The sequence below is a fragment of the Rana temporaria genome, chromosome 1, assembly GCF_905171775.1.
Source record: "Rana temporaria chromosome 1, aRanTem1.1, whole genome shotgun sequence".
NCBI lineage: Eukaryota > Metazoa > Chordata > Amphibia > Anura > Ranidae > Rana > Rana temporaria.
In genome coordinates, this window is record NC_053489.1 from 45163774 (window position 1) to 45184659 (window position 20886).

At 46.9% G+C, this 20886-nt stretch overlaps 1 protein-coding gene across 2 annotated transcripts in view; it reads left to right on the forward strand.

Moving 5' to 3' along the window:
• Positions 1–20886, forward strand: part of RAB27B (RAB27B, member RAS oncogene family) — a 351838-nt gene that overhangs the window by 251834 nt on the left and 79118 nt on the right. The window contains exon 1 of one of the 2 annotated variants that reach the window (XM_040337276.1): positions 1964–2106. The exons of the other annotated variant lie outside the window; for it this stretch is intronic. The gene's annotated coding sequence lies outside the window, so the exon portion shown is untranslated. Of the gene's footprint in view, positions 1–1963; positions 2107–20886 lie in introns of those variants that run through there. 2 annotated transcript variants of the gene reach the window in all.

The window sequence follows — 20886 nt, forward strand, 5'->3', positions numbered from 1 at the left end:
GCCATACTTAACATAGGATACGCCTCATATAGCAGGGGTAACTATACGCCGAAAAAAGTCTTACGGAAACGACGTAAAAAAAATGCGCCGGCCGGACGTACGTTCGTGGATCGCCGTATCAAGCTAATTTGCATACTCGACACGGAATTAGACGGAAACGCCACCTAGCGGCCAGCGTAAATATGCACCTACGATCCGACGGCGTACTAAGACGTACGCCTGTCGGATCGATCCCTCATTCAGTCGTATCTTGTTTTGTGTATACAAAACAAAGATACGACGGGGGAACTTTGAAATAGATAGATACACCGGCATAATTCGTTTGTGGATCTGGCCCATTGCTTCTAAAGCGCCCCTTTCCATTGTGATCAATAGGAAGCGCCTGCAAAGCGCCTTGGCAGCCCCCAAAGAACGCTGGAGTCTTTCGGGCACTGACAGTGTGAAAGGGCTCTAAATTTCCACTTTAGGCCAGGTTCAAGTATGTATTTTTAACTGCATCCAAATCGCATAACATGTGAAAGGTTTTGGCTTTCAATGGAGCCGGTTCACACAAGTGCGGGGCGACCGCACTGCAGCTATGAAAAGGGTCCTGTGCGTTTTTGGGTCCCGTTCAGGTGAGAATTCAGGGAATATTCGTACCTGAATCGCACCTGAACCGGTGAACAGAAAGGCTCCGGACTGCAAACCGCAGCCGGACATGTGGAAGCTAGGGTTGTCCCGATACCGATACCCCGATACCAAGTATTTGCGGAAGTACTTGTACTCCCGCAAATGCCCCCGATGCCTGGCCGAATACTCCGTCGCCGCCGCTACGCCGCATCCCGCCGCCGCTTGGTTAATACGGGCGGGGAACATTACAGCTTTCATTTGAATAGCTGTAGTGTTTCCCGCCGCGCCGCGTATAGACACTCCCCCTTGCTCGGGATTGGACGGGTGATCTGTCCAATCCTGAGCAAGGGAGAGTGTCTATACGCGGCGGGGCGGGAAACACTACAGCTATTCAAATGAAAGCTGTAATGTTCCCCGCCCGTATTAACTAATCGGCGGCGGTGGCGCGGCAGCATCTAGGTCTGGGGGACATGGCTGCTTATATGGGGGGGAGATGGCTGCTCATATGGGGGACATGGATGCATATATGGGGGGGGACATGGCTGCATATATGGGGGATATGGGGGACATGGCTGCATATATGGGGGGGACATGGCTGCATATATGGGGGGGACATGGCTGCATATATGGGGGACATGGCTGCATATATGGGGGGGACATGGCTGCATATATGGGGGACATGGCTGCATATATGGGGGGGACATGGCTGCATATATGGGGGACATGGCTGCATATATGGGGGGACATGGCTGCATATGTGTGGGGACATGGCTGCATATGTGTGGGGACATGGCTGCATATGGGGGGGACATGGCTGCATATGGGGGGGGACAAGGCTGCATATGGGGGGGGACATGGCTGCATATGGGAGGGGGACATGGCTGCATCTGTGGGGGGACATGGCTGCATATGGGGGGACATGGCTGCATTTGTGGGGGGACATGGCTGCATTTGGGGACACATTTAAAAAAAAGTATCGGTATTCGGTATCGGCGAGTACTTGAAAAAAAGTATCGGTACTTGTACTCGGTCCTAAAAAAGTGGTATCGGGACAACCCATGTGGAAACCCAGCCTAAAATACCTTTAGCCTCTTGAACCTATAAAAATGTTCACGCCTGAAAATCTCAACAAACTCTTTTCCATAAACGAGTTCACATAAAGCGATGTTTGAGCAAGGTGGCCCTTTAATGCGTTGTGATTTCTGCGCACAGAATAACCTTTTATAAGAACGGCGCATTCCTCCAGTTAAAGGGCACACACGCTCTCTGTGCAGGCTTTGAGTCAGAAGAGAGTGTGTGTGTGTTTAGTCGTAATGTGGTTGAGTCACAAGAGAGATTTGCCTGAGGTGAGTTCCTCATATCCGTGTTGGGAGATTGCGAGGCACGCCTTCCCCTTCCCTCTCAATGTGCTCAGACACAAGGGTGGTGCCAAGACACACACAGGGACCTGTTGAAGGAACGCTGCAGCCACCCTCAGGAGCCCAGGCACTGCAAACGGTGAGTTTCCCTCCTAATTCCATTCATTTCTGCAGATAAACGCTGCTTGTCTTTCCTTTGTGTCCTCTGTGCCTGGCTCCGGCGCTCGGCGTTGAGCTGGGATCAGGTGACAGCGCTGGCTGGGAACTGTCAGAGTCCTCCTGGATCAAGGAAAAGTTTTTGTGAAGCGTTTGTGGAATTCGCCACATTCTGATAGGTAACAAAGCTGAACCTCTGCTTGCTGTCAGTCTTGGGCCTCTATGGTTGTGGCGGCGTTGTTGGGATCAGTTATCGGTATTAATATTATGATGCCAGCAGGTAAAACATATGAGATATGTCCTGAGGAACCTGGCGAGCAGCTGGCAGCACCTGGGGGATGGAAGAAGGTGCCCAGATAACGAGACGTAATAGAAACGTTGATTTTTGGACAACTGCTGAAGAACAAGAACTTCCAGAGTTCCCGTATATTGATGAGAAACGACGCATGACCCCCAACCTGCTTAACATCCCCTACACCAAGGATATGCAATTAGCGGACCTCTAGCTGTTGCAGAACTACAACTCCCATGAGGCACAGCAAGACCCGGACAGCCACAAGCATGACACCCAGAGGCAGAGGCATGATGGGACTTGTAGTTTTGTAACAGCTGGAGGTCCGCTAATTGCATATCCCTGCCCTACACCCTCCACCTCTTGGAAAAACTACAAGTGCCAACATGCATGGCTCCCAACTGTCCCTGATTTCGAGGGACTGTCCTTAAATTTGGAGCAATGTCCCTCTTTCCTCCTCATTTGTCCCTCTGTCCCTCATTCCTCCTCATTTGTCCCTCTGTCCCTCATTCCTCCTCATTTGTCCCTCTGTCCCTCATTCCTCCTCATTTGTCCTTCTGTCCCTCATTCCTCCTCATTTGTCCTTCTGTCCCTCATTCCTCCTCATTTGTCCCTTTGTCCCTCTTTCCTCCTCATTTGTCCCTCTTTCCTCCTCATCTGTCCCTCTTTCCTCCTCATTTGTCCTTCTGTCCCTCATTGCTCCTCATTTGTCCCCTTGTCCCTCTTTCCTCCTCATTTGTCCCCTTGTCCCTCTTTCCTCCTCATTTGTCCCTCTTTCCTCCTCATTTGTCCCTCTGTCCCTCATTCCTCCTCATTTGTCCTTCTGTCCCTCATTGCTCCTCATTTGTCCCCTTGTCCCTCTTTCCTCCTCATTTGTCCCTCTGAATGAATGAATGAATGAATGAAAAACTTATATAGCGCGGCACATGCGAACTGAATCGCCTCTGGGCGCTTGTTGTTTGTGTCTCATGCCTTTCAGAAAAGCAGGGTTTTGATCTGCCTTCTGAAAGACAGGTGGTCTTGCTCCAACCGAATGCTGGTTGGTAAAGCATTCCAAAGCCTGGGGCCCTGGAAAGCAAACCTTCTTTCTCCTTTGGACTTGCATTTGGTTTTAGGAACCTTGACCAGATTTTGGTCGGTGGATCGCAGCATGCGATTGCAATTGTGCGGTTTGATCTTGTCGCATAGATATCTAGGAGCCTTCCCTTGGATGCACTTATGTGTCAGGCAGAGTGCTTTGAATGCAATTCTGTCTTTCACTGGCAGCCAGTGAAGGGATCTCAGTGAAGGTGAGATTGATTCCCAAGATTTTTTCCCAGTCACCAGTCTAGCGGCCGTATTCTGTACGACTTGAAGACGAGCGATTTGGTACTTGGGTAGCCCGAGGTAAAGGGCATTTGCATAGTCCAGTCTGGAATTCACGATAGTTCCCACCACGACTGCTACGTCTTCTTTGGGGATAAATGGAATTAGTCTGCGTAGAAGGCGCATCAAATGGTGCGCCCCGCTGACTACTGACCCTATTTGTGCGTCCATTGTCATGAAGGTGTCAAACGTGACTCCCAGACTTTTGACTTTGGAGCTAGGGGCGATGATTTGTCCCAGGATGGGAGATGGTGTCCAGTTTGTTGTCGGTGGTTTCTTCCGACTGGCATCGAAGATAAAGAGTTCTGTTTTAGCACTATTGAGTTTGAGATAACTCTTAGTCATCCAGTTTTCTATTGAAGAGAGACATTTCTCTAATCTGAGATGATGATCCTTTTTATGGCAGATGCGAAAATACAACTGCGTGTCGTCTGCATAAGAGTGATAAAGTAGTTCATGGCTACTGATAATATCAAAGAGAGGACGAAGATAGATATTAAACAGCACTGGTGATAGGGGGGATCCTTGGGGGACCCCACATGGCACCGTGCGTTTTTCTGACGTGAAGGATCCCAGTTTCACTGTTTGTGATCGGTTTCCAAGAAAAGAGGAGAACCATGGTAAGGTATCTTCTGAGACTCCGGCGACTTCTGTTAGTCGTCTCAGTAGCAATTTATGGTCTACTGTGTCAAAAGCTGCGCTTAGGTCCAGCAGAACCAGGAGACAGGATTCTCCTTCGTCTGCGGCCTCGAGTGCATCGTCCCATATTTTCAGTAAGGCCGTTTCTGTCCCGTGTCCGGGACGGAACCCGGATTGAAATGGATCGAGTAGGTTGTGGGTGTCCAGATGCTGTTGCAGCTGATTTACCACCACTTTCTCCATTATCTTGGACAGAGCATTTAGACCTGTTATGGGACGGCGGTGAGTTGGGTCCATAGGATCCAAATTAGGTTTTTTCAAGATCGGCAAGATTGTGCCCTCTTTCAACAGGGAAGGCACTATGCCTTCCTTAAATGACTGATTTATAAGCTGCGTGATCGGAGGCGCCAGGATGTCGGCACATTCCTTCAGTAGCTTAGTGGGAATGATGTCATTTGGTGCTGTGCTGTTGCGCAGCACACCAATGAATTTTTTTGTTGTATCAATGGAGATGGGTTCCAAAGTGAACTTAGTTGATTGTAGAGGCGTTCTGTCGTTGTTTTGATTGAAGACGGGGCTGAGTGGAGTATTGTTTTGCCGAATACTTACCCGAATTTTTTCAATTTTGTTGATGAAGAAATCCGATAGTTCGTTGCAGAACTCTTGGGTGTCTGAAGTGGGGACTTCTAGACATCCAGGGTTCATGGTCTGGGTGACCATCCTGAAGAGTTCGCGTGGGCGATTCATTGCGCTGTTAATCACCCTGGAGAAGTGAAGTTTTTTGGTTTTGAAAATTTCCTTGTGGTAACGCGTTGTTACTGCTTTGTAGAAGTTGAGGTGCTCTTCTGACGGACTTCTTTTCCAGGCGGCTTCCGCCCTCCTGCGCTCTTGCTTCAATAGCGACAGCTCGTTATTGAACCAGCTGGACTTTTTTTCCCGGCTGCGGAGTTTGCGCTTTGGTGCTGCTAAGTCGGCTGACTGTAGCAGAGCTGCATTAATGGCATCCAAAGTATCTGAGGCTGCTAGCTGGGGAGGAATAGCCCCAATTCGGTTTCCCAGGGTAGATCTGAAGAGTTCCGAGTGGAGCTTCTTGTGAGATCTAGCCCAGTGTATTGTCACCGGCTTGGGTACTTTCATGACTAAAGGAGTTCTGGGGATTATGAAGCTAATTGCATGGTGGTCTGTCCATGGCAAAGGTTCATTTCCCAAAATGTTTATTTTCAGATTTTGTCTGAAAATTAGGTCGAGTGTGTGACCTGAAGCATGAGTTGGTCCGCGTATAAGTTGTTGAAGTCCTAATCCTTCCAGGTGGTCGATGCAGGCATCCGCGATGGGATCCTGTGAGGAGTTAGCCCACAAATTGAAATCCCCGAGCAGCAAAAGATGAGTGCTGCTAAGGGAGTAAGTGGAAATGAACTCCGTTAATGCTGAAATCAACTGCGATTTGGGCCCAGGGGGCCTATAGCAGAGGAGAATGTGAACGGTCTCCTGAGAATGAGCTTGAAGTTGAAGCGTAAGGGTTTCCATAAAAGGTAGAGGATTTTGAAGGACCGGTTTAGTGATTGCAATATGCGACTTATGAATCACCGCCAGGCCTCCTCCCCTTTGCCCTATTCTATTTTCCGTTAAGATACGATAGTTTGCTGGCACCAATTCTCCAAGAATGGTGTTGCAATCGTCCGACAGCCAACTTTCCGTAATAAAGAGGCAGTCTAGATCGTTTTGTAGTAAGAAATCATGGATTTCTGATCGGTGTTTAACTGCTGATCTAGTATTAAGCAAGGCACAAGATATGTGCCTGAGCTGTATTGAATGATTGAAATTTTTGATGATCGATCGATGATCGAACCTCAAAAGTTGATCTGATTTTAAGGCTATTGTGGTGGCGGCAGGTATTGTAGTTGCGAATTGTCTCAGACCCCAAATGGTTTCTGCAGAGTATCGCAACTTAACCATTGTTGCCCGTCACCGAGGGCTGGAGTGCGGGCGTAAGGTGAGAGAGGATTCGAGAATCCTAGCTCAAGGGGAGTTTAGGTTTTTTGGTCCAGAGGAAAGCAAAAAAACCCTTGGCAAGCTGGCCAATGTGCTGCGGCAGGGAAAAAAATTCCTTCCTGATCCCTGAAGGCGATCGGCTCAAAACCCTGGATCAAAAGACAGACGGCTAAGGAGGGGAAAAAAAGGGGGGGGGATGCTGGGTGTCACTGCTGCTGGGGTAAACCAAAATACTGGCCGCCAGGCAAAGTACAGGACCCGGGCTGGGGGGGGGCTGTCAGCTTGGTAAAAATAATATTTACCGATGAAGTTGCTGAACAGGGGGCCTCTGGGGGTGTGGGGGTTGAAAAACTAGAGCAATCTATACTTAGGAAGTTAATAAAGAGAGAAATGAACGGCGCGCCGGTAGGCCGCGGCTGAAGCCGCGGACTTTCCTAAGGTGCGGCGGCCGCGAGAAGGAGCAGGCTGGCGCGGGGGTGAAAAAGCACCAGAAAACGCCGGAAATACACCCAGGGGGGGTGACTTGGGATCACCACAAGAGCGGGTGGCCGTGCGGGCGATGATGCCGGCGAGAGATTGTATAGAGAGCCGCAGTGTGGGGTCAGAGTGACGGCTGCCCTGATAAGGACGGCCGTCCGTGGATCCCCAGGATGTCGGGCCCTGAGAGACAGGGTCTTACCTGCGGAGGTAAAGAGGAGTCCTTGTGGAGAGCGAGGTGCTGTTTCCTGGTTCCAGGGAGCTGTTTCAAGGAGCGTCTAGCCTAGCAGCTGCCTAGCCTCTGACTGCCAGGTCTGGGTGGAAGCAGGCTCGTATGCGGAAGGTCCGAAGCGCCCTACTCCACCGCTGACACTGACTGAACTGACTGACTGAACTCTTTCCTCCTCAGGGAATGTACCCTCATTCCTCCTCAGGGAATGTACCCTCATTCCTCCTCATTTGTCCCTCTTTCCTCCTCATTTGTCCCTCTGTCCCTCTTTCCTCCTCATGTGTCCCTCTGTCCCTCATTCCTCCTCATTTGTCCTTCTGTCCCTCATTCCTCCTCATTTGTCCCTCTTTCCTCCTCATTTGTCCCTCTTTCCTCCTCATTTGTCCCTCTGTTCCTCATTCATCCTCATTTGTCCCTCTGTCCCTTTTCTCTCCTCATTTGTCCCTCTGTCCCCTTTCCCTCCTCATTTGTCCCTCTGTCCCTCATTCCTCCTCATTTGTCCCTCTGTCCCTTTTCCCTCCTCATTTGTCCCTCTGTCCCTCATTCCTCCTCATTTGTCCCTCTGTCCCTCATTCCTCCTCATTTGTCCCTCTTTCCTCCTCATTTGTCCCTCTGCCCCTCATTCCTCCTCATTTGTCCCTCTTTCCTCCTCATTTGTCCCTCTGTCCCCTTTCCCTCCTCATTTGTCCCTCTGTCCCTCATTCCTCCTCATTTGTCCCTCTGTCCCTCATTCCTCCTCATTTGTCCCTCTTTCCTCCTCATTTGTCCCTCTGTCCCTCATTCCTCCTCATTTGTCCCTCTTTCCTCATCATTTGTCCCTCTGTCCCTTTTCCCTCCTCATTTGCCCCTCTGTCCCTCATTCCTCCTCATTTGTCCCTCTGTCCCTCATTCCTCCTCATTTGTCCCTCTTTCCTCCTCATTTGTCCCTCATTTTGTTCTGATCTATATAAATATATATAAAAGCCATTTTTTTATCTATCAAAAAGTATTTTCCAGCACTAAACCTTTCATCTGATTCATCCTAATTGCTGCATTTGTAAATCCCAAAAGCCAATATAAAGGAATAGTAGAGGTAAAAAAAAAGCACTTGTGGGTTTAACCAATCTTGTTTTTTTGTACAATTCTCCTTTAAGGGGGCGTGGCCAGGGGTGTGTCCTATGCCTGCATACTTTTGCTGATAGGTGTCCCTCATTCCCATCTCAAAAAGTTGGGGAGGTGTGTAACGTGCCCTGCTACACTCACAGGGGAACTTCATGTCAACCCTCAATTGTTAAAAGTGGACATTTCACCACAGAGGAACTACAAGTCCCAGCACGTCCATCCACCTTTTACTTGGTAAATGCAAGTACCAGCATTGGGCCTTAAAGCGGTTTTATCCTCTTCATGACCAGGGCATTCTTTGCTATTCAGCATTGCGCTACTTTACCTGGCAATTGTGCGGTCATGCAACTGTGAACATATGAAATTTAAATATTTTTTTTTCACACAAATTGAGCTTTCTTTTGCTACCGTTTGATCATCACTGGCTTTTTTATTTTTCATTCTATAAACGGAAAAAATTAAATGGTGAAAAGAAAAACCCTCAATATTTTCTACTTTGTTATAAACATATCCAATAAAAAATGTAGCTAAGATGTATCTTTGGTAAAAAGCAAACGGCGTTTTCAGGGACACTGGACTATTGGGGACGCTAGTATAGTTCTGATCTCGTGATCAAGATACTGATCTGTACAGACACTAGTAATAGAGGTGATCAGCGACATACAGGGGGTTATTTACCAAAGGCAAATCCACTTTGCACTACAATAACCCCTAGAGTGTGACTGTGATAGTGTGGTGGGAAATCTAGCACTAACTGGGAGGGATGCTAACTGACTGGCACTGACATTGCTAGTGACACTAAGACCCCTTTCACACTGAGGCAGTTTTCCGGCATTTTACTGATAGAAATAGCACATGTGAGGCCCCTTTCACACGGGGCGGATCAGTAATTACTCATCCGCCCCGTGAACCTCCGCTTGCTCAGCGGGGATCGCTCCGTTGATCCCCGCTGAGCCGGCGGATGACAGGACGGTCCCCGCACACTGTGCAGGGACCGCCCTGTCTTTTCTCCGCTCTCCCCTATGGGGGGATCAGATGAACACTGACCATCTGTGATGTTACTCTTTAGGGCTTGCTGGTCATTGTAGTTCCACTGTCACATGCTGCAACAGTTGTAGGTTGCCTGAAAATGACTTTATCCTCAGGTTGAACCCTGTAGTAAGGTCCGTTGTTTCAGTCTGCAGAGTTCAATCTTCCATAAAGAGACTTGTACGTAGAGAGGCCGCCATCACCGACCTCTCCTCCTGAAAACACCATTTACTTGGCTGTCATGCTGGACTGGTTGATTCGAGTCCAGCTTCAACTTTTGGACACCTTTGAAAATGAAATGGCTTAGCAGGTAGCAGCTTTCACTGTCCTACTCTACTGATCTAGCACTGCAGTTACTCTTCTTCTTTCTCCTCTTGCTGCTACTGTTCACCCAATGCCATTCAACCCACTTCCAGCATAGGCTGTTTGTCATAGACACCCCTCTTGAGGATGGAGGAGAAGGAGCCGCGAGAAGTGGCTAAAACGAGCCTGCAGCACTGAGACAAAAGAAAAATTGCGGTTGTTTCATACCACAATGTTTTAGCAAGCTATACAGTCAGGCATCACCAAATCTCACTCCAAATCTACAGAGTTTAGCAGACAGAGGCAGTAGTGCCTTATGCTGCGTACACACGATCATTTTTCGGCATGAAAAAAACGTTGTTTTTAAAAAATGTCATTTAAAATGATCGTGTGTGGGCTTCACATCATTTTTCAGGTTCTGAAAAACGCCAAAAAAAAAAATTCGAACATGCTGCATTTTTTAACATTGTTTTAACCACTTCCATACCAGGTACTTACGCACCTTCCCGCCCAAGCCAATTTTCAGCTTTCAGCACTGTCGCACTTTGAATGGCAATTGCGTGGTCATGCTACACTGTACCCAAACAAAATTGGCGTCCTTTTTTCCCCACAAATAGAGCTTTCTTTTGGTGGTATTTGATCACCTCTGCGATTTTTTTTTTTTTGCGCAACAACTAAAAAAAGGCTGAAAATTTGGAAAAAAATTAAATTTTTATTTTTTCTGTTATTTTTTTTGTAAATAAGTTTTCTCTTTCAATTTCGGGCACTGATATGGCGGCACTAATGGGCACCGATGAGATGGCACTGATGGACATCGATGAGGTAGTACTGACGGGCACAGATGAGGTGGCACTGATTGGCGGCGCTGGTATGCGACACTGATGGGCACTCATAGGCGGCACTGATGGGCACACATAGGCGGCACTGATGGGCACACATAGGCGGCACTGATGGGCACACATAGGCGGCACTGATGGGCACTCATGGGCGGTACTGGGCACTCATAGGCGGCACAGATGGGCACTCATGGGCGGCACTGATGGATACTTATGGGTGGCACAGATGGGCACTGATAGGTGGGCACTGGGCATGGATGGGCACTGTGGGGTGGCACTGATGGACACTGGGGTGGCACTGATGGACACTGGGGTGGCGCTGATGGACACTGGGGTGGCAGCACTGATTTTTGCCAGGTTGCCAGTCAGTGCCCATTTGTGGGCACTGACTGGCATCTTTTTTCTTTTTTTTAATGCTTTTTTTTATATTTTTTTTAGACTTTTTTTTTGCTGGCTTTTTTTTTTTTTTTTGCCCACCCTGGTGCTCCAGGGTGGGCATCCCTGGTGGTCCAGTGTGGCGATCCGAGGGGGGGCTGCGCTGATAAACAATCAGCGCGAACCCCCCCTGTCAGGAGAGCCGCCGATCGGCTCTCCTCTACTCGCGTCTGTCAGACGCGAGTGAGGAAGAGCCATCGACGGCTCTTCCTGTTTACATCGTGATCAGCCGTGGTTGGACACGGCTGATCACGTGGTAAAGAGTCTCCGCCGGAGGCTCTTTACCGAGATCGGAGATGCAGGGTGTCAGACTGACACCCCGCATCACCGATCGCCGCGATGCGCGCCCCCACGGGCGCGCGCGGCATGAAATCCTGCAGGACGTTCTAGAACGTCCTGTCAGGATTTCATAACCACTTCCCGGACGTAAATCGGCCATAGGCCGGGCGGGAAGTGGTTAAACAATGTCGTTTTTCGGGTTGTAAAAAATGGTCGTGTGTGGGCTAAAACTACGTTAAAAACCTGCGCATGCTCAGAAGTAAGTTATGAGACGGGAGCGCTCGTTTTGGTAAAACTACCATTCATAATGGAATAAGCACATTAATCACGCTGTAACAGACAGAAAAGCGCAAATCGTCTTTTACTAACACTGAATCAGCTAAAGCAGGCCAAAGGTGAATGGAACTTCCCCTTTATAGTGCCGTCGTACGCGTTGTACGTCACTGCGCTTTGCTAGAGCATTTTTTTAAAACGATGGTGTGTGGGCAACGTCGTTTTAATGATGAAGTTGGAAAAACTTTGTTTTTTCTACATGCCGAAAAACTTTGTTTTTTTTTCATGCTGAAAAATTATCTTGTGTACGCGGCCTTAGATCTCACACTGCAGATATGCGACTATGAGAATATAGACAGGGGTGTCTAGGCACACTCACATACCAGGAACTGCTATTTTTCAGAGGTAAGTCAAGACAAAAGATAAAGTTTGTAAACAAAATGTCAAATCTTGTGTTTAGGCACAAACCATTCTAGATGTTCCCTGTAACATAAAATATTTACTTTTTGAGTTTACTTCTACTCACGAGAGCTTGTCACCATTGTGCTGCTTGCTGGAGAGGAAGGTGAACCTGAGAACCTGCAGTGCAAAGATCTCCCTGCTTGTGTTCCTTTCACTCTGTGGATCTATCAGTTCTTTATGCATAATGACAGCCATTTTCAGCCAGGGTTCTGTGGAACCTTAGGGTTTCTCCAGGGGTGGCTAGGGGTTCCTTGAACTGTGGCTAACTGACCTCCCATGTTATGGTGCCTGCACAGTTTCAGGTCCTTTGCCATTTGGCAGAGCCAGAAGCAGGACTGCAAGGGTGTCATTCTCTCCATCACTTTAAGGAACCCTAAGGTTTCTCCAGAAGTGGCTAGGGGTTCCTTGAGCTATGGCTAACTGACCTCTCGTGTGGTGGTAAAATCACTGATCACCGCCATTACTAGTAAAAAAAATAATAACAAAAATGCCATAAATCTTTCCCCCATTTTGTAGATGCTACAACTTTTTGCGTGAACCAATCAATATACGCTTATTGTGATTTTTATTACCAAAAATATGTAGAAGAATACGTATTGACCTAAACTGAGGAAAAAATTTGCCTTTAAAAAAAAAATATTGGGATATTTATTATAGCAAAAAGTACAAAATATTGTGTTTTTTTTTTTCAAAATTGTCGGTCTTTTTGTTTTATAGCACAAAAAAAGAAAAAACACAGAGATGATCAAATACCACCAAAAGAAATCTCTATTTGTGGGGAAAAAAGGTTGTCAATTTTCTTTGGGTGCAACGTCGCACGACCGCGCAATTGTCAGATAAAGTGATGCAGTGCCGTATCGCCAAAAAATGGCCTGGTCATTGAGCAGCCAAATCTTCTGGGGCTGAAGTGGTTAAAAGTCAGTATTTGTAGCTGCTGACTTTTAATTCTTGGGGGGAGGAGCCTGGAGCTCCTCTAGCAGATAAACCACATGTGCATAGCTCCCAACTGTCCCTGATTTTGAGGGACTGTCCCTGATTTGGAGCAATGTCCCTCATTCTCCTCATTTATCCCTCATTTTGGTCTGATCTATATAGTTGTGCATAAAATGCAGCATCCAGATACGGCGGCCCAGTTCTGCCCTTACTTGCCCCGTCCTCAGGATTTACATCTACTTTAATGCTTGTACATACCTCCCAACTTTCTGAGATGGGAATGAGGGACACCTATCAGCAAAAGTATGCAGACATAGGACACACCCCTTGCCACACCCCCTTAAAGGAGAATTGTACAAAAAAATAAGATTGGTTAAACCCACAAGTGCTTTTTTTTACCTTTACCTATTCCTTTATTTTGGCTTTTGGAATTTACAAATGCAGCAATTTAGAAATCAGATGAAAGGTTTAGCGCTGGGAAACACTTTTTGATAGATATAAAGTGCATTTTATATACATCAATACAGATCAGACCAAAATGAGGGACAAATGAGGAAAATGAGGGACAGAGGGACATTGCTCCAAATCAGGGACAGTCCCTCGAAATCAGGGACAGTTGGGAGGTATGCTTGTAGGGTACAGGCATACATGTCAGTATCCTGGAGGTGAAACATTTTCAGTGGAGAGATTTTTCACATATCTCAGGCCGCCATCGTAAGTGTACAGCTAGCCTAGAATGAATAATACTTTTTGCATAAACCTATGTTGACAAACCTGTTATACTTGCTTGCAATGGTCTGAATAATGCAAAATTAAGTTTGTTGCTCATGACAACCAATCATGTTCCTCTTTTAAATTTGCCTTGGGAGAGTCCATTGAAGAATCTATTTGCTTTGATCAGCAAAAACAGTTCTTTAACCACTTCCTTACTGCCCAGAGGACTTTTTGCGATTCGGCACTGCGTCGCTTTAACTGACAATTGCGCGGTCGTGCGACGTGGCTCCCAAACAAAATTGACATCCTTTATTCCCCACAAATAGAGCTTTCTTTTGGTGGTGTTTGATCACCTCTGCGATTTTTATTTTTTGCGCTATAAACAAAAATAGAGCGACAATTTTGAAAAAAAAAAATATATATTTTTTACTTGTTGCTATAATAAATAGCTAAATTTTTTTATTTTTTTATCCTTTGTCTAGGCCGTTACGTATTCTACATATTTTTAGTAAAAAAAAAAATCGCAATAAGCGACTGGTTTTCGCAAAAGTTATAGCGCCTACAAAATAAGGGACAGAATTATTATTTTTTATTATTATTTTTTTACTAGTAATGGCGGCGATCTGCGATTTTTATTGCGACTGCGACATTATGGCGGACACATCGGACACTTTTGACACATTTTTGGCACCAATCACATTTATACTGCAATCAGTGCTATAAAAATGCACTAATTACTGTATAAATGTGACTGGCAGGGAAGGGGTTAACACTAGGGGGTGAGGAAGGGGTTAAATGTATTCCCTGCATAGTGTTCTAACTGTGGGGGGAGGGGGGTGACTGGGGGAGGTGACCGATCTGTGTCTCTATGTGCAAGAGACACAGATCCGTCTCCTCTCTCCCTGACAGGACGCTGTCTGTGAGAGCCGGCAATGAGAAATGATCTCATATGTAAACATATGAGATCATCTCTCATTGGCCGCACAGATCGCCTAGCAAACGTCCACTCCGATTGGCCATTCACGGCGATCTGTGATTGGCTGTGTCCAAGGGACACGGCCAGCTCAGAAGTTCCCCGCTGCGCGCTCGGGAGCGTGCGCGGGGAACGCGGAAAGGGGCTGACGTGAAAACATGGCGCCCCAGAGAAGTAGAACCACCCTGCGGCCGTATATAGTCGTACGGCCGTCGGGAAGTGGTTAAGGCTCAGCTCCAACACTCAACAGCCATACTCCTGTAGTTGTTGGTAGAGTATTTGGACTTTCATATATTGTAAATGTGTGCAGGTGTGTTAAGCTGGTATGTTTTTTTTTTTATATATATTCTGGTTTTCACTTTTTTGGAAAAAAAAACTTTATTCAGTTCATTCTACAGACACGTTTTTGAAGCTTTTTTTTTTTTTTTTTTTTTAAGGATTTGTAATAACTTGTGTTTGGTATTGCTTTCGCTACGCACTGCTTTGTGTTTTGCCTTTTTTATGTACAGCATGTCTTGTCCTGCTGCATTTGAATTGCTTTTATTCTGCAGGCTAACTTTATTCCACCATGAGATCTGATGCACAGAATGCAGGGTACAAAGATCTGGATTAGGCCTTAAAGGGGTTGTAAGGGTTCTTTTTTTTTTTTTTTTTTAAATAACAAACATATCATACTTACCTCCACTGTGCAGCTCGTTTTGCACAGAGTGGCGCCGATCCTCGTCTTCTAGGGTCCCTCGGTAGCTGTCTCGGCTCCTCCCTGCAAGAGCTAACCATCGTTCTGGGAAGCGCTCTCCCAAGGGGGTTAGCTTGCGGGCGCTCTCCCGTGTGATACAGTGGCGGCCAAAGTGATAAGGAAGGAAGCAGGGGGCGCTGTCTGTGTCAATGGATGCAGCAGCGGGGCTAGGAAGCGAGCATGCATGAGTGCCCTTATGGAAAGTGGCTGGACAGGGAGGAGGGGCCAGGAGCCAAGAAGCCCAAGAAGAGGAGGTTAGTGGCCGTGGTATAGAGATTTTTTTTTTTAATTTTACCTTTACAATCACTTTAACCCTTTGGGAGTATCTCCCCAAAAATGACCCTTTTCTTGCAGAGGATGCCTAAAATTCGATGCATATGATTTAAATCACAATAATTCTTTCATCACCAGTGAAAGTCACATTCACTTCATTATAAATATGCCCAAAAGTATCTGCAGGAATTGTTGAAAGGGAGGATTTGAATGCCAGGTGGAAATGGAGCGGTCTCCCATATTTGTGGCCTGTGTATTATACCAGTCTCTGGGATTGCATATACTGTGCCTCTTTAATAAGAAACAATGAAATGTGGTGTGTATGTGGCGGGTTCTTATTGCTCAGTCATCCAGAAGGTCAGGTCAGCTATTGAAAGGCAGACTCACGTGCTACTCACACTACCGGCCTGTTGTGTTTACTTCAAGACCAGGATTCCAGGGAAAGTCGGAGCTGCCAACTCAATATGTATTTTTTTTATGGACAAAGGCCAAAAAACATTATGAGCTTCTAACATGACTATTACAGTACGGATCTGCGCACCCTTGTGCCTTTCTAATGAATTAGATTGTCATTTTGCATTGGAGCAGGGATCTCCAAACTACGACCCGGGGGCCAAATATGGCTCACTGCAAGAATTTATCCAGCCCTCTGATGTAAAAGGGGACTCTAATGGGGAACCCAAGGTAAAGGGGACTCTGATGCAGACTCTCATGTAAGTAGGGACTGTGATGGGGACTCTGATGTAAGGGGGACTCCAATGTGGACTCCAATGTGAGAGGGGCTTTGATGGGGACTCCAAAGTGAGGGGCTCTGATTGGGATTCTGATGTAAAGGGGGACTCTAATGGACTAAAATGTATTTAAAATCTCTTTGCCTTGTTTTACTAAAGCTTTGTTTTTCTGTTGTTCTAAATCAGGTGTCTCCACACTTTCTAAACAAAGGGCCAGTTTACTGTCCTTCAGGCTTGCTGGGGGCCAGACTTTGGCCAGCGGGAGTAAAAAATGCCCCGGCGCTAGTGAGAGTAAACAATGCCTGGTCCTTGGCTTTAGTGGGAGAAATAGTGCCCCATTGTTGGTATTCAAGGAAGGAATAGTGCCCCATGGTGTCTGTGGAAGGAATGGTGCCCTATGGTGTCTGTGGAAGGAATGGTGCCCTATGGTGTCTGTGGAAGGAATGGTGCCCCATGGTGTCTGTGGAAGGAATGGTGCCTTATGGTGTCTGTGGAAGGAATGGTGCCATATGGTGTCTGTGGAAGGAATGGTGCCCTATGGTGTCTGTGGAAGGAATGGTGCCCCATGGTATCTGTGGAAGGAATGGTGCCCTATGGTGTCTGTGGAAGGAATGGTGTCTGTGGAAGGAATGGCGCCCCATGGTGTCTGTGGAAGGAATGGTGCCCCATGGTGTCTGTGGAAGGAATGGTGCCCCATGGTGTCTGTGGAAGGAATGGTGCCCCATGGTGTCTGTGGAAGGAATGGTGCCCCATGGTGTCTGTGGAAGGAATGGTGCCCTATGGTGTCTGTGGAAGGAATGGTGCCCCATGGTGTATGTGGAAGGAATGGTGCCTCATGGTGTCTGTGGAAGGAATGGTGCCCTATGGTGTCTGTGGAAGGAATGGTACCCTATGGTGTCTGTGGAGGGAATGGTGCCCTATGGTGTCTGTGGAAGGAATGGTGCCCCATGGTGTCTGTGGAAGAAATGGTGCCCTATGGTGTCTGTGGAAGGAATGGTGCCCCATGGTGTCTGTGGGAGGAATGGTGCCCTATGGTGTCTGTGGAAGGAATGGTGCCCTATGGTGTCTGTGGAAGGAATGGTGCCCCATGGTGTCTGTGGAAGGAATGGTGCCCTATGGTGTCTGTGGAAGGAATGGTGCCCCATGGTGTCTGTGGAAGGAATGGTGCCCTATGGTGTCTGTGGAAGGAATGGTGCCCCATGGTGTCTGTGGAAGGAATGGTGCCCCATGGTGTCTGAGGAAGGAATGGTGCCCCATGGTGTCTGTGGAAGGAATGGTGCCCTATGGTGTCTGTGGAAGGAATGGTGCCCTATGGTGTCTGTGGAAGGAATGGTGCCCCATGGTGTCTGTGGAAGGAATGGTGCCCTATGGTGTCTGTGGAAGGAATAGTGCCCCATGGTGTCTGTGGAAGGAATGGTGCCCTATGGTGTCTGTGGAAGGAATGGTGCCCCATGGTGTCTGTGGAAGGAATGGTGCCCCATGGTGTCTGAGGAAGGAATGGTGCCCCATGGTGTCTGTGGAAGGAATGGTGCCCCATGGTGTCTGTGGAAGGAATGGTGCCCTATGGTGTCTGTGGAAGGAATGGTGCTCCATGGTGTCTGTGGAAGGAATGGTGCCCCATGGTGTCTGTGGAAGGAATGGTGCCCCATGGTGTCTGTGGAAGGAATGGTGCCCCATGGTGTCTGTGGAAGGAATGGTGCCCCATGGTGTCTGTGGAAGGAATGGTGCCCCATGGTGTCTGTGGAAGGAATGGTGCTAGATAAAGGCATGTAAAGGGCCACACCCAGCCCTCAGGCTGCAGGTTGGAGACCACTGTTCGTATTTATATTATGTGACTTACAAAAAACAGCAAGTGAAAAAACAGCAAGTAAAAAAAAAAGAAGAAGGAAAACCAGCAAGTAAAGCAATTAAGTCATTTAGAGAGCAACTTCACAAAATAACCCTTCCCCTCTGGGTGATCAATGTACATTGCAGGGATTTTAACAAACTTTGTTGCAGATTCCTACCTTTTTTTTATGCTGAAGAAATTTATATTTATTAAACAGCTGCAATGAGGAACATGGCAGAGTCTGCATCCTTTTAGATGTGATCTCACTTTGAGAGAACAAAAGACTGGCAATTTTGAAAAAAACAAAACTATTTTTTACTTTTTGCTATAATAAATATCCCCCCAAAAAAATGCCTTCATCAATAAGCGTATAGTGATGGGTTTGCGCAAAAGTTGCTCAAAAGTAATATCGTCTACAAAATAGGAGATAGACTTATGACATTTTTAATATTAGATTTTTTTTTTTTTTTTACTAGTAATGGGGGCGATCAGCCATCTTTAGCAGGATTGCGGTGGACAGAACGGACACTTTTGACACTTGTTTTGGGACCATTGGCATTTATACAGCGATCAGTGCTATAAATATGCACTGGTTACTGTATAAATGTCACTTGCAGGGAAGGGGTTAACACTAGGCAGCAATCAAGGGGTTTAGTGTTCCCTGGGAGGTGTTTCTAACTGTGGGGAGAGGTGACTGACTGGGAGTACAGAGAGATCGCTGTTCCTGATCACTAGGAACATCAGATCTCACTCTACTCCCCTAACAGAACAATGATCTGTTTGTTTACATTGACAGATCCCTGTTCTGGCGCTCTTCAAGCGGCCGATGTACACCTACAGTGATTCGTGCAGCCGTGCCAACCTGCCACAGTATAATGACGGCGGCTGGTAGGCAAGCGGTTAAAGTGATTTTAAACACACACTTTTTCATTTTGAATATCCCTTCCATTTCTATCCCTTTCTCGTAAACTCTTTTAAATTGTCATACAAATATACTGTATATTTGAAATCAAATCTTTATTATTTTTTGTCAATAACATGGTGTGGGCAGATTTCTACCAGTCACAGGCTGTGTCATGCCCCTCCAACCTGTGTCTTAGTTTTAGAGGGAGGTGAAGCCTCTATCAATTAAGAGGTAATATCCAACCCCCATTATGTTTAGCTGGTTAGTAAGCATGGAGGAGGAGGGAGTGTGCTGTCATTTACCAGAATGTATACTCGCACATGTGTGACTCTATAGTTACATGGTTTGCTCAGATGTGATAGGGAGGAAATGCTTAGGGTAGAAATACACTGAAAACTGAGCATGTGCAGAGCTGCCAACACTGCTCTGCAAAATCCTCAACTATCATGGGGACATGAACAGAAGGGGGAGACAGAGAACAACCGGATAAATCCAGAATACAGAAAACGAGTCCCAGAGTGACTAAGTGAGTACGAACAGCATGTAATACACCATTTATTGATAGTTTTTAATGATGCGGGTTTAATGACACTTTAAATATATCTAAAGCCCAGTCCACTCTAATATAAATGTCGTCTTAGGCCACAATAAAAAAAAACAAAGCCTGAAGAAAAACAAAGCTTACAGATCAATAGTTATTGCTTGCAGTTTAAATCTAATATTCAGTGTTTATTTAGTATGTCAGTCTCTCGGCATGGTTTGTTAATATTGCTTTTTGCTCTCCGGAGAGGCATTTTCTCCACCCAAGATGGATGTCTTACACATGCAGGAATTCTTTTAATTATGGCTGCAATTCCCGGCTCTGTGAATTAGTGTCATTAGAATGCTAGCAGCACCGTTGGAAGGAATTTGTCCCAAGGCCTCTTATGTTGGAGGAGGATGAGATGCACTGTGGTGAGGATATACCCTGCACCAGGGCCGTAGATTTTTTTTTTCCTGGGGGGGTTCAGGTCTTTCAAACTCAAAGGCATCATTTACACTTTTTTTATGGTGGGGGATGTACAGTAAAGACATGTGACAGCAGAGTGGGGCCATGAGGCTTTTCAATGAGACCTTGCAGTAATTTCATGCTTTTCAGGGGGACCCCTTATTAACCACTTGCTTACTGGGCACATATACCCCCCTCCTGCCCAGGTGAAATTTCAGCTTCCGGCGATCAGTGCTATAAATATGCACTAATTACTGTATAAATGTGACTGGCATTGAAGGGGTTAACACTAGGGGGTGAGGAAGGGGTTAAATGTTTACCCTGCATAGTGTTCTAACTGTTGGGGAAGGGGGGTGACTGGGGGAGGTGACCGATCTGTGTCCCTATGTACAAGAGGCACAGATCGGTCTCCTCTCTCCCCCGACAGGACGCTGTCTCTGTGAGAGCCGGCAATGAGAAATGATCTCATATGTTTACATATGAGATCATCTCTCATTGGCCGCACAGATCGCCTACCAAACGGCCACTCCGATTGGCCGTTCACGGCGATCTGTGATTGGTTGTGTCCAAGGGACACGGCCAGCACAGAGTTTCCCCGCTGCACGCTCGGGAGCACGCGCGGGGAACGAGGAAAGGGACGGACGTCAATTGTCGTCTTGTTGGATTTTCACGTCCGCGCTGTAGCCGTCATTCGGCTATAGCGCGGGCCTCAGGTGGTTAAACTGAGGGGATTGGGCACAATAGAAGTGGAGCTGCACTCCGAAACTGATTGCTTCTACTGTGTTGATGCTGAGGCTAAACAGCAGGGACACCAGGATTCTCTGGGGGGGGGGGTTTGAACACCCCTGACCCCCTCCCTTATCTACGCCCCTGCCCTGCACGTGCTCAGGAACCAAGCTTCATTTTTTAAGTGTGAAAAACACAACATTATCAATGGTTTGCATGAATGTGGATGGACTTGATTGGTTTTC